The following is a 14,695-nucleotide window of genomic DNA, read 5'->3' as shown; positions in this document are numbered from 1 at the left end:
ACTCCGCCCCTGCACTACTACCACCACAGAGTACCAAAACACATTGTTCATATGAAGAGAAAGCCAAGACAAGCCCAAGAACCATCATTTTGATCAATTAAATCTCAGATTGTTTCTATTGTTCCTGAGTGTCCAGATGCCACAACAGATTAAGTGTCCTCTTATCCTCTTTAGCACTGTAAATTATGTCAGTAAGCGGGCAGGAGGCTGAGGCTCTTTTTCAATGAATCTTTCCTTGATTCCTTGCCTCCTTCTCAAACGTATTGGAGGAAGAAGTCCGAGGTCCCTCCCCTCAGACGGTCTTCTCCATTGCATTTTGAGAAGTAGATGAGACGAGAGCATGCAAGGAATTGAGGAAAGATGAGTTGAGTAAGAGCTTCAGCTTCCCTTAGTTCATACAGTACCTTATGTATGAAGGTTTTCAGAAGAACTTATGAACATGTAGCCACAGCATCTTTCTTTCTTGGGAGTAGAAGATAAATTAAGTCCTCCTTCTCTGTCCTTCTCAAATCGAACAATCTTATTGAACAGAATAATTATTTAATTGTGAACATAGATCATGTTTTCTGGACAGGGAACTAGAGGGTGTACAATTGCAGTACACCTTTTGAGAGGGACAACATTTCAGATGAGGATCCACTTTGGACAAGGATAAATTATGATTGTTTGGTTTTCCCCCCTATCGTGTCTTTAGCTATGCCAGATTAAGTGATATGACAAGCTATTCTATGAAATAATTTCTCCGTAATTAATATTACCTGATTGATCTAATCATGTAAATGTAATTAACTAGAGAGTCAAGCACCACAAAATAATATTTATAGAGCTGTTATCTCCCGAATAAACTCTTAAAGACCTAGTAATATTTTACATCAATAGCAGTCAATATTAATCGTCATCTTAATTCACTCTCATCTGAAAGTTGTAAATTCTTAGTTATCTGCACGAACCCTGTGTCACGTTCTGACCTTTATTTCCTTTGTTTTGTATTTATTTAGTATGGTCAGGGCGTGAGTTGGGTGGGCAGTCTGTTTGTTTTTCTATGTTTTGGGGCATTTCTTTGTTTCGGCCTAGTATGGTTCTCAATCAGAGGCAGGTGTCATTAGTTGTCTCTGATTGAGAATCATACTTAGGTAGTCTGGGTTGCACTGTTTGTTTGTGGGTGATTGTCTATGTTAGTTGCGTGTGTCAACACAGTCCTTATGATAGCTTCACGGTCTTTATTTGTTTATTGTTTTGTATCCAGTGTTCAGTTCTTTCTTTAATTAAACATTCAACATGAACACATACCACGCCGCATTTTGGTCCTCTGATCCTTCTCGCCTCTCCTCTTCAGATGAAGAGGAGGAAGACCGTGACAGAATCACCCACCAACCAAGGACCAAGCGCGTGGTAAAAAACAGCGACGACAGCAGCAGCAGCAGCTGGACATGGGAGGAGAAACTGAACGGAGAGGGACCCTAGGCACAGGCTGGGGAATATCGCCGCCCGAAAGCAGAGCTGGAGGCAGCGAAAGCTGAGCGGCGGCGATATGAGCAGGCAGCACGGCAGTGCGACAGGTACGAGAGACAGCCCCAAATTCTTTGGGGGGGGGCACACGAGGGGTGGAGCTAAGCCAGGTAGCAGACCTGCGCTCACTCCTTGTGCTTATTATAAGCAGCGCGTTACTGGTCAGGCACCGTGTTATGCGGTTAAGCGCACGGTGTCGCCAGTACGTGTCTATAGCCCGGTGCGCTATAGGACAGCCCCGAGAGTGTCATGCGAGCGAGGGCATCGAGCCAGGGCGTATGGTGCCTGCTCAGCGGGTCTGGTCGCCGGTACGCAGTTTTGGTCCAGGGTATCCTGCGCTGGCTCTGCGTGCTGTGTCTCCGGGGCGCTGGGAGGGTGCAGTGCGTCCTCTGCCTGCGCTCCGCTCGTGCCGGGCGAATGTGGGAATGGAGCCTAAGGGAGAGGTGCGTGTAGTAAGCACTAGATCTCCCGTGCTTACCCACTGCCCGGTTCAACCTGTGCCTGCACTCTGGAGGGTCCGGGCTAGAGTGGTTGTCCAGCCTGGGGAAGTGGTGCCAAGGTTGCGCACCAGAGCTCCAGTGCTCCCCCACAGCCCGGTCCTTCAGGTGCCTCCTCCTAACCCCAAGCCTCCTGAAGGTCTCCCCAGCCTGGTGATTCCTGTGGCAGCCCCACGCACCAGGCTGTCTCTCTGTCTCCTCCCTGCAGGTGGTCCCGTCTGTCCGGCGCCGCTGCCGGAGCCTCCCGCCTGTCCGGCGCCGCTGCCGGAGCCCCTCTGTCCAGAGCTGCCCCTCTGCCCAGAGCTGCCCCTCTGCCCAGAGCTGCTGCCCCTCTGTCCCGAGCAGCTGTCCCTCTGTCCCGAGCAGCTGCCCCACCTCTGTCCCGAGCTGCCCCTCTGTCCCGAGCAGCCCCTCTGTCCAGTGGGGTCATTGAGAGGGGTGGTCATGGTGAGGAAGCCACGGAGGCGGACAATAAGGCGGACTAAGACAATGGTGAAGTGGGGTCCGCGTCCCGCGCCAGAGCCGCCACCGCGGACAGACGCCCACCCAGACCCTCCCCTATAGGTCAAGGTTTTGCGGCCGGAGTCCGCACCTTTGGGGTGGGGGGGGGGGGTACTGTCACGTTCTGACCTTTATTTCCTTTGTTTTGTATTTATTTAGTATGGTCAGGGCGTGAGTTGGGTGGGCAGTCTATGTTTGTTTTTCTATGTTTTGGGGCATTTCTTTGTTTTGGCCTAGTATGGTTCTCAATCAGAGGCAGGTGTCATTAGTTGTCTCTGATTGAGAATCATACTTAGGTAGCCTGGGTTGCACTGTTTGTTTGTGGGTGATTGTCTATGTTAGTTGCGTGTGTCAACACAGTCCTTATGATAGCTTCACGGTCTTTATTTGTTTATTGTTTTGTATCCAGTGTTCAGTTCTTTCTTTAATTAAACATTCAACATGAACACATACCACGCCGCATTTTGGTCCTCTGATCCTTCTCGCCTCTCCTCTTCAGATGAAGAGGAGGAAGACCGTGACACCCTGGCTAACAAGTTGAATCAGCAATGCAAAATTGGGTTTAATTATTTATTTACTAAATACCTAACTAATCATGCAGAATTACACATAATTAAATCATTGATTACAAATTACGTCATTGTCAGTACCCCCCCTCCGACGAACGCCACCGGGCGGACTACCCGGAGCGCCAGGGTGGAGGCGGTAAAAGTCACGAAGCAGGTCATCGTCAAGGATCTGACGCCGAGGAATCCAACTCCTCTCCTCAGGACCATATCCTTCCCAATCCACTAAATACTGGAACCCTCGACCCCACCGTCTGGAGTCCATGATGCGGCGCACCGTGTAGACAGGACCACCTCCGATCATCCGAGGAGGAGGAGGACGAGGAGGAGGGGGTAACAGAGGACTGAGGTGAACCGGCTTGAGGCAGGAGACATGAAAGGTGGGGTGTACTCGAAGCGTTGCCGGCAATTTGAGTCGGACCACAGCAGGGTTAATGATTCTCTCCACCACGAACGGACCAATGAACTTTAGTGACAGTTTCCTCGACTCAGTCCGTAGAGGAAAATCCCGTGTAGCCAACCACACCTTATCTCCGATGGTATAAGCGAGAGCAAGAATACGGCGACGATTCGCCTGGATCTGATACCGGTCAGAAACTCTAAGGAGGACCTTCCTGGCCCGATGCCAGGTCCGGTGGCAACGACGAATGTGGGCCTGGACAGAAGGGACCGAAAGATCCCTCTCCTGAGAAGGAAACAAGGGAGGTTGGTATCCGTACAGGCATTGGAAGGGGGACATCCCAGTGGCAGATGAAGGAAGGGTATTATGGGCATACTCGACCCAGGGTAATTGAGATGACCAAGAGGTGGGATCAGAGGAGACAAGACAACGCAGCGTGGACTCCATCTTCTGGTTGGCTCTCTCCGCCTGACCATTAGATTGGGGGTGAAATCCAGATGTGAGACTGACTGTAGCTCCAATGGCCAAACATAAGGATTTCCAGACAGCAGAGGTAAACTGAGGACCACGGTCAGAAACAATGTCACAGGGCAACCCGTGGACCCTGAACACCTCCCTAACCAGGATCTCGGACGTCTCAGTGGCAGAAGTCAGCTTGGAGAGGGGAACAAAGTGAGCAAACTTGCTGAATCTATCCACAATGGTCAGAATAACCGTGTTACCAACAGAAGAGGGCAACCCCGTGACAAAATCCAGGGCCAGATGCGACCAAGGTTGCCGGGGAATAGGTAGGGGGTGAAGAAGCCCAGAACTGGCCCGATTGGTACTCTTATTCTGCGCACAAACAGGACAAGCGGCAACAAACCTCCGAGTATCTTCTCCCATGGCAGGCCACCAAAATCGTCTGCGCAGTAGCGCCATAGTCCGAGCAACACCAGGGTGACAAGCTATCTTGCTGGCGTGGGACCACTGAAGGACAGCAGAACGAACCGACTCAGGCACGAACAACCGACCGGGTGGACCGTTACCGGACCCGGGCTGTGTCCGAAGAGCCGCCATCACCTCCTCCTCAATCCTCCATGTAACGGCTCCCACGACAACGTTCTGGGGAAGAATCGTCTCAGTCTTGGCCTCACTCTCCTCCGTCTTGGAGAACATCCGGGACAGGGCATCTGCCTTCCCGTTCTTCGACCCAGGTCGGAACGTCAGGGAAAAATTGAAGCGTCCAAAAAACAAAGCCCACCGGGCCTGACGAGAGTTGAGACGTTTAGCCGATTGCACGTAAGCCAGATTCTTGTGGTCAGTCCAGACCACAAACGGTTGCTCCGCTCCCTCCAACCAGTGACGCCACTCCTCCAAGGCAAGCTTCACAGCGAGAAGCTCCCGGTTACCCACATCGTAGTTTCTTTCAGCTGGAGAAACATGACAAGAGTAGAAGGCGCAGGGATGGAGTTTACCATCAGTGGAGCTACGCTGGGACAGGATGGCGCCCACCCCCACATCAGACGCATCCACCTCCACAACGAACTGACGGGAAGTGTCAGGTTGAGAGAGAATCGGGGCGTTGGTGAATCGGCTCTTCAAATCTAGAAATGCTCGGTCTGCCTCAGGAGACCAACAGAACTTTCTGGTGCAAGACGTCAGTACAGTTAAAGGGGCGGCCACCCGGCTGTAATCACGGGTAAACCTCCGATAAAAATTTGCAAACCCCAGGAATCTCTGGAGCTGCAATCTCGAACCGGGCTGGACCCAATCCCGAACCGCCCGAACCTTCTCTTGGTCCATCTTGATCTCTCCCCTGGAGATGATGTAACCGAGGAAGGACGTCGTGTGGGCGTGAAAATCACACTTCTCAGCCTTCACGAACAGACGGTTCTCCAATAACCGCTGCAGGACCTGCTTGACATGTTGAACGTGGCTAGAAAGCTCCTTCGAGAAGATGAGGATATCATCCAGGTAAACGAACACAAAAATACCAATCATATATCTCAGAACGTCATTCACCATACTTTGGAACACAGCAGGAGCGTTGGTCAGTCCAAACGGCATCACCTGGTACTCGAAATGTCCCATCGGAGTATTGAACCCAGTCAACCACTCGTCCCCCTCTTTGATCCGAATCAAATGATAAGCATTACGTAAATCAAGCTTCGTAAAAACCGTAGCACCCTGTAAAGAATCGAAAGCCGAGCTCATCAAGGGCAGGGGATACTTGTTCTTGACCGTAATATCATTCAACCCCCGATAATCAATACACGGTCGAAGAGTGCCATCCTTCTTGCTCACAAAAAAAATCCTGCTCCCAGAGGTGATGACGAGGGTCGAATGAGACTTGCAGCTAGAGACTCCTTGATGTAGGTCTCCAAGGCCTCACGTTCAGGTCGAGAGATACTGTATAACCGTCCTTTGGGAAAGGCGGCTCCAGGAAACAGATTAATCGCACAGTCATAAGGTCGGTGGGGAGGAAGGGACTGAGCCTTCTGTTTACTGAATACTTCACCCAACTCGTGATATGTTTCTGGAACCAGGGACAAATCAGGAGGAGCAGAGTCACTGACCTGACTGGAAATGGCAGGAGAACAGGCAGTCCTAAGACAGTTAGCATGACAATCAATGCTCCAACTAGTTACCTTACCCGTCACCCAATCAAACGAGGGATTGTGTTCCTTCAGCCAGGGGTAACCAAGAACCAGAGGAACATGGGGCGAGGACAGAATGAAGAAGGAGATAAACTCTGAATGATTACCCGACAACAACATCTTAACCGGTTCAGTCCTCATAGTGATCCGTGCCAGACTAATGCCGTTCAGAGTGGTTGCTTCAATGGCTTCCGGCAATTGCTCCTTGGAAAGCCCCAGCTGTTCCACCAAGTCAGCATCAATAAAGCTGCCATCGGCACCTGAATCGATAAAAGCGTTCATCTCTAAGCTCTGATCCTTATTCATAAGGGTCGCAGGAAAACGGGGTCTGACAGGATTCTTGAGAGGTTGACTCTGGCTCGCTAAAATTCCTCCCAAAACTAGCGAGCCGGGCAGTTTACCGAGCACTGTGGACAAGCGGAGATGTAATGTCCTGAGCTACCACAGTAGAGACAGCTGTTGGTCTCACGTCTACGTTGGCGCTCCTCCTTAGTTAGCCCGTGTCGCCCCACTTGCATTGGTTCAGGCTCTGGTGGCAAGACCCCTCCACTAATCCCATGTGGGGAATAACGATCAATACGTTCTGGTTCACTTCCTGAACCGAATGGTAACCGAGTTGCTGATTGATTGGATGGGCCCCACTGCTTCTCCCTCCTTCTCTCTCGGACTCTATTATCTACCCGAATAGATAAAGTGACCAAGCTGTCTAGGTCACTAGGCTCTGGATAGGATATCAGCTCGTCCTTGAGTTGCTCCGACAACCCCTGGTAAAAAGCCGCTTGTAGTGACTCCTCATTCCAACCACTCTCCACAGACAATGTCCTGAACTCGATCATAAAGTCTGCCACACTGCGAGCTCCTTGGCGAAGAGTGAACAAACGTTTAGCTGCGTCCTTACCTCGGACTGGATGGTCAAAAAGCCTTCTCATCTCTCCCGTGAATTCCTGGTATGAAGCCATGCAGGTCCCCTGTCGTTCCCAAACGGCTGAAGCCCATTCCAGAGCTCTTCCACGCAGCAGTTCAATAACGAAGGCTATCCTAGCCTTGTCAGTGGCGTAAGAATGGGGCTGCAGATCAAACACTAACCCACACTGCATAAGAAACGAACGGCATCTTCCCAAATCCCCTTCATATTTATCAGGCGTCGGTACCTTGGGTTCACGGAAGGAAACCGCATCAGGCACGGCAGGTGAGATGGGTGAAACAGGTGGTGAATGAATCGCCAGCAAACTGAGCTGATCCTGGATCTGTGTCAAGCTAGCAGATAAGTTCTGGATTGCAACCGCTATCTCCTCTAGCGCCGTCTTGTGTTGTCCCAATGTCTTCCCCTGCTGGGTAATGGCATGGCAAACGGAATCCAGGTCCGCTGGGTTCATTCTTGGCCAGATCGTTCTGTCACGATTCTTCAAAATCGAACCCAGAAGCAGACCAGGACAAGGAGAGTAGGAAGAAGGTGAGTATTTATTTACAAGTGAAAGTGAATGGATAGATATATCCAGGTGGTGTAGCGGGTAGCGGTGGTGAGTTGATGGGAGTAAATAGGTGGATCCAATGGGGAAGCGGAATCCTCCTCCGACCAGGCGGGAATGGGGTAAATGATCCGGGTGAGTAACTGAAGACAGAACAAACGGAGGTAAGTTCAAGGCAAGCAATACGTAACAAACAACAAAACAAATTCTATCCAACTTGAGGCTGATACTCTGGCACAACATACTGTTCATGGCTAACGATCCGGCAGGGAATGGATGTCAGGTCCGGGCTTATGAAGAGGAGAGATGATGATCAGGACCAGGTGTGCAGATAGCTGATGGGATACAGGTGCGGGTAATCAGAAACCCCAACTGGCTACATTGCCCGGCAACCAGACAGGGTGCGTTCCAGGACGCCGGAAAAACTCTCCAGGACAGAACATAGGCAGAAAACAGACTCAGGAAACGGGATTCGTGACAGTCATAAAGGAAAACGTCCCTAGCGGGCGGAACAGAAAAGGGGCTGGCTGAAAGTGAAAGAGCAGGAAGACTGAGGAACAAAGGGCGAAGCTGTGCTATCGTAAATACAGTATCTTATGCATTCTAAATTACTGCCCATTTGGAAAAGGAAAATGCAATAAATATTTACTCTGCGCTGCGCTTCAGTAGGTTGGTGGTAGATGGAAGGCCGTGTTGTCTCCTGACCCCTCCTGTCTCAGCCTCCAGTATTTATGCTGCAGTAGTTTGTGTCAGGGGCTAGGGTAAGTTTGTTATATTTGGAGTACTTCTCCTGTCCTATCCGGTGTCCTGTGTAAATTTAAGTATGCTCTCTCTAATTCTCTCTTTCTCTCTCTCTCTCGGAGGAACTGAGCCCTAGGACCATGCCTCAGGACTACCTGACATGATGACTCCTTGCTGTCCCCAGTCCACCTCCAGTTTCAACTGTTCTGCTGTAATTATTATTATTTGACCATGCTGGTCATTTATGAACATTTGAACATCTTGGCCATGTTCTGTTATCTCCACCGGCACAGCCAGAAGAGGACTGGCCACCCCACATAGCCTGGTTCCTCTCTAGGTTTCTTCCTAAGTTTTGGCCTTTCTAGGTAGTTTTTCCTAGCCACTGTGCTTCTACACCTGCATTGCTTGCTGTTTGGGTTTTTAGGCTGGGTTTCTGTACAGCACTTTGAGATATCAGCTGATGTACGAAGGGCTATATATAAATACATTTGATTTGATTTGATTTGTCCAACCGAGTTCTTTGTCCTTTGAAGAACGTCTCTGCTGGTAAATTGAATACGTTGTAGTAATGTCGTTGTGTGGTAGACGGGATACTCTGTCTGTTCCTTCTTAACCCTCGTTTGCAGTGGCTGTTGCTAACTCAACGGCTAGGAGGTATCACTTCTGTAGTGAATAAGAGTTCAAAGTTCATACCATTTGCAAGCAAAGCTCACGCTGATGTTGGCTTCGTTCTGTAGTTATTATCTGAACCATTCTGACATCGGACCGTCTTCCTCACGTCCTCGGAACAGGAGGTTATATTGTCGTCAAGGGCTTATATTGGAAGGGAGAGGAGGGCGTGTATGAAAAGTTTTATAGCCCGTGTCTCTTCACAGGGGCGGGCCACTGATTGAGCAGAGCACTATCTTATGAAAACCCAAATCTCACATTTTAGAAGCTAAAATCACATTTCATCCCATCACGAAACATTTCATATTCAAACATTTAAATTGAACAACATGTGAATCCGATAACTCTGATGTGTAGACTTTCCACTGTAGAGTTTATGTAATCTTATCATTGATGAGAATGTCTCAGATGACAACCGAACTGACATCATATTCATTAAGTACCACCGCATGTGTTCAGTTGGTCGGATTACCAGAATATAGTTCATCCCCCCCCACCTTCTGATGTTCCCTGAATCTCTACGTTAACCTCTAGCGTCGAGCAATCCCGTATCCGGGAGCGTAATCATAGCCTCAAGCTCATTACCATAACGTAATCTTTCCTATTCATGAAAATCGCAAATGAAATGAAATAAATATATTGAAACACAAGCTTAGCCTTTTGTTAACAACACTGTCATCTCAGATTTTCAAAATATGCTTTAACCAAAGCTACACAAGCATTTGTGTAAGAGTATTGATAGCCTAGCATAGCATTAAGCCTAGCATTCAGCAGGCAACATTTTCACAAAAACAAGAAAAGCATTCAAATAAAATCATTTACCTTTGAAGAACTTTGGATGTTTTCAATGACGAGACTCTCAGTTAGATAGCAAATGTTAATTTTTTCCCAAAATATTATTTGTGTAAGAGAAATAGCTCCGTTTTGTTCATCACGTTTGGCCAAGAAAAAAAAACGAAAATGCAGTCACTTACAACGCCGAACTGTTTTCCAAATTAGCCCCATAATATCGACAGAAACATGGCAAACGTTGTTTAGAATCAATCCTCAAGGTGTTTTTCACAATTCTATTCGATGAAAAATCATTCCTGGCAGTTGGTTTCTCATCAGAGTCGAACGGAAAAATACTGCAGCTGGAGATTACGCAATAATTGCGACGGAGGACACCAAGCGACCACCTGGTAAATGTAGTCTCTTATGGTCAATCTTCCAATGATATGCCTACAAATACGTCACAATGCTGCAGACACCTTGGGGAAAACGTGGAAAAGGTAAGCTGACTCCTAGCTCCTCCACAGCCATATAAGGAGTCATTGCCATGAGGCGGTTTAAAAAAATGCGGCACTTCCTGATTGTTTTTTAATCTGGGTTTTTTCTGTAACATCAGTTCTGTGGTACTCACAGACAATATCTTTGCAGTTTTGGAAACGTCAGAGTGTTTTCTTTACAGAGCTGTCAATTATATGCATAGTCGAGCATCTTTTCGTGACAAAATATCTTGTTTAAAACGGGAACGTTTTTCATCCAAAAATTAAAAGAGCGCCCCCTATATCGAAGAAGTTAACTAAGTGTTTTGCAAATGTAACATCAGTAGGGTAGAGAGACGAAAACCTACCCTCAGGCCAACGTCATGACACCCCCTTGTTAATGCATATTTGTGTGTGTGTTTGTGTGCGTGTGGTGTGAATGCACATGCATGTGTGTGTGTGAGTGAGATAGCGTTCGGCATCGATGTGCTCCCATGCTTGTGACCATCGTGTGACCTGCTCTTTGCATGGCATCACATCTGGCTTGAGCACCAGCGATCTTTATCGATACAAATCCCAAACAGAAAAAGCTCAATCCTTTTGTACTGTAATAAAATCAACAATGCCTGAGCAGTGTTTTCCAGCTGTAGCTGTATCAAACTGTATCACTGTATCACTGTTCACGCCAAATACCCAGCAGGAAACTCCATTTGTCTTCATTGGCTCCATTGAGTCCCAAATGGCACCCTATTCCCTTTATAGTGCACTACTTTTGACCAGGGTCTCTGGTCTAAAGTAGGGCATTATGTAGGAAATAGGGTGCCATTTGGGATGCTGTCCTTGACTTGGCTTGTTGAGTGAATGTGAATGTGTGCATTAGGCTTTATGCTTGTGTTAGGGTAGGGTGAGGTTGGGGTCGACGAGCAGAGATATAGGAGGGGTGATGGGGAGCATTGCTCATATTCAGTGTAGTAGAATTGATAGATAAGTACTGAACAGAGTCCCGGAGCAACAGGAAGCAGAGACAATGCCTGAGATATGAGCTGGTTAACTTACACACATACACACACACACACACCATGGTTCCTGTTAGAAAAATTGGGCACCGTTCAACGTGACCGACAGGATTTGACTTTACTTGACATTTCAGAAATGTACCAGACATCCATATGCATTGGGTGCTTAACGCATTTGGGAGTCCACCCATTGTGCTCAAAAATCACATTTACTGTTGATTATTGTTGTTAACAGAATAGAAATGTGAGTTTTATTGAAAAGCGGCGCATCTTCATCCCTGCTATAAATCATAAATTAATATACACTGAACAAAAAAATGTACGCAACATGCATAGTGTTGGTCGCAAGTTTCATGAGCTGAAATTAACAATCTCAGAATTGTAAAAATAGAAACTCACGCCCCTGACACTAATTTCCAAACAGCTTGAGGATTTATTAACCAATGAAGTTGGAGCACATCGACTGGTATTGAATAAATGAATAAAAAAGCATTATTTTGCTATGGATTTTTGTCCAGCAACAATTTCATTTATCAACTTCAGAACAAAATTAAGAAATAATAGTTTATCAACATTTTAAGCTAAACGTTCTGATCGGTTGCTTTTTATTTTTTTTGTTGATGTACTGGTTATATGAATTTGGGATCTATCATCTCACAACTGTTCTAGAGTCTGTTTGTAATAGGCCATTTATTTTTCGCACAGAACGACAAGCTGACCAATAGAATAGGTCAACTTTTCTAATATGGGATAGTAGATTGACAAAGGCTATTGATTCGGCTGTTCATTACTCATCTTGTTGGCTGAGGAAAAATACATGTGGACAGTTATTCTAACATCTTCAAAGCGCACATATGTGTTCAGTAAGAAGGATACACGTCATTGTATCCTTGAGTTGCATGTTCTGTTAGGATTAATTACCATTATCTTGTCACGTTCTGACCTTAGTTCCTTTATTTTTGTCTTTGTGTTAGTATGGTCAGGGCGTGAGTTGGGGTGGGCAGTATGTTTGTTTTTCTAGGTTGTGTTTATGTGTTTGGCCTGGTATGGTTCTCAATCAGAGGCAGGTGTCGTTCGTTGTCTCTGATTGAGAATCATACTTAGGTAGCTTTTTCCCACCTGTGTTTTGTAGGTGATTATTTTCTGTTCTGTGTTTTTCTTCACCGTACAGGACTGTCTTTTGTCTTCCCCCCCCCCAGTGTTCAGTTGTTTCATTAAAGAATATGAACACTTACCACGCTGCGCATTGGTCCTCCTCTTCTTCCACGCACGACGAGCGTTACAAATCTAAATGTGATTTCTCTCATTCTCTCACACTGTCGGGTGGGCATCCTAATCAGGTTACGCACCTAATGCATATGGGTCCGGTAAATTTCTCAAATGTCCGGTAAATTAAAATGCTGCTGGTCAAATGTCTGGCTCCACATTTTCCTTATGGAAACCCTGACACACACACTGCCAGGCCTTTCACACAAAATACCCACAGCAGCAGAAGAGTAAAACAAAATGTTAGGCAAATCCAGTGACTATTCTGTACTGTAGATCATGATGAGTTATGTTTCCGTCTTTAGTCCGAATCAAAACACAGGGTAATATAGTAGATGTGGGGATTTTATCATCATCAGCTCAGCTAACTGGAAAAACATGCTTTCTTTCCAGAAGGAGAGGAGATTAGCAGTTCTGACACTGCTGACAGCGCCTTAATGAGTTAGCTGTAATATAGTGAGCATTATGGCTGATGTGTATTTCATCCAGGGGTCAAAGGCCAGGGTCATTATAATAGGCTAATTAGCTGGTATAAAAAAACGCCAGATAAGGAGAGATAAGAGGCCAATAAAGAGAGGAGAGAATGTAAGCACAGACTCTTAAAAGCCTGGCAACGCAGCGAAATAAGCCCCTTTTAGGCTGGAAAAGCAGCTCTGAAAAGACAAGCTATTACAGTTACAACATCAGGCAGTGTTTTCATAAACTCCCTGCCACCCCGAGTTCTGCCTGCCTGTCCTCTCTCTCACTAGCGTTGGAGCCAGGCCAAGCACAATATTGTTTTATTTCTCTCTCTTCGATGCTCCGGATGAAAGAGGGCTTCTCTGAAAGTTTTACCCCGGCTCTACACACACATACGTGTGATTGTAGGCTCACAAGCATGCAAAAAACTCAAGGCTTTTTGTCCTTAGACAATGTGTGTGTGTGTGCAAATGTGCATGATGCTTATGTGCATGTGTCGTGGAAATTCAACACTAAGGACTCTCTAAACTCACTGTAAATGAATCAATCTTTATTATCACGGCCGGAGAGGTTCACAAACTCAATCCAAGCTTAATGAAAACTCTGACAAGGGCGTTCCCTCTCAGTCCTTATATACTGCTAAAAAAACAAGTCCATTGGTCTGAGGAGCAGGTCACATTCACCTGAACAAACCTAGATAGAGTGAGAGGAGATGCTGTGGACAATTCAATGCTAGCTCTTCAGACAACAACATTTTCCCTCACACATGTGTTTGTCTTTTGAACATGCTCCCATCACTGCAACTGGAGAATGTCTGCTTACAGTAATATGGTTATGGGCTTGGGTACTAAAGGGTAAATCCCTGCCTGTAATGCTACACTCCTCTGAAGTAGTTATCACAGCCAGCCGTACCTCTGTAATTGTGTGTCCCGAGGCAGTGTGTGTTTGTGTGTGTGTCCTTAGGAGCCAGCTGTCCCAGCTGGTTGGTCACACTTAGCATGATAACGGGAAGATTTAAAATTGTCCTCTTTGTCAGCTTTCTGGGAAGATAACATCACCCAGAGGAACAACACTTCCAGTACCAGTCTCACTCACCACTAGTCAGACAGAGAGAGGGAGAGCGAGAGAGAGAGACAGTGTGTGTGTGTGTGTGTTTGTATGTGTGTGTAGAGTTTAAATATGCAGTGTGCATGTCAGGTACAGTGTGTTTGTGTATCTGTCTGTATTTAAATAGTGCTCTATTTTATGACATTAACAACTGACACACAACCCCTGAAGCAGACTCCTGGGTAGTGTTGTGTACTCTGCTGTAGAAAACACTCACACACACACACAACTCTGTCTCTCCCCCAGTCAATTCATTCTTCCATGCACAACATGAAACAACAATCACACCAGTCATGTCTAGCAAGCTGAAAAGTGACCTTATTCATTCATGTACAGAAAGCTGACTGGAGGGAATAAAGTCATTGGTCGCTAGATGAATAATGAACCTAACGTGTTTGCAGCACGCGTGCTCGTGTGTATGTGCGTACATGCGTGTGTTTGTTTACCATACTAGTCCCTTAAGGGTGTGATCCAGGGCCCTTTGATTTGCCGGCGGGGTTCTGAAATGATGCGTAAATGATTTGGTAATTGATCCTTAGATGATGAATCTAGGATTGATCGTTGTTGTCCTTCTGTCGTGGCCAGAGGCTCTTTGTTTGATGCTGTCGA

This window comes from Oncorhynchus mykiss, chromosome 32 (assembly GCF_013265735.2).
Source record: "Oncorhynchus mykiss isolate Arlee chromosome 32, USDA_OmykA_1.1, whole genome shotgun sequence".
In the NCBI taxonomy this organism is placed as follows: domain Eukaryota; kingdom Metazoa; phylum Chordata; class Actinopteri; order Salmoniformes; family Salmonidae; genus Oncorhynchus; species Oncorhynchus mykiss.
Note: the sequence above shows the minus strand (reverse complement) of the source record.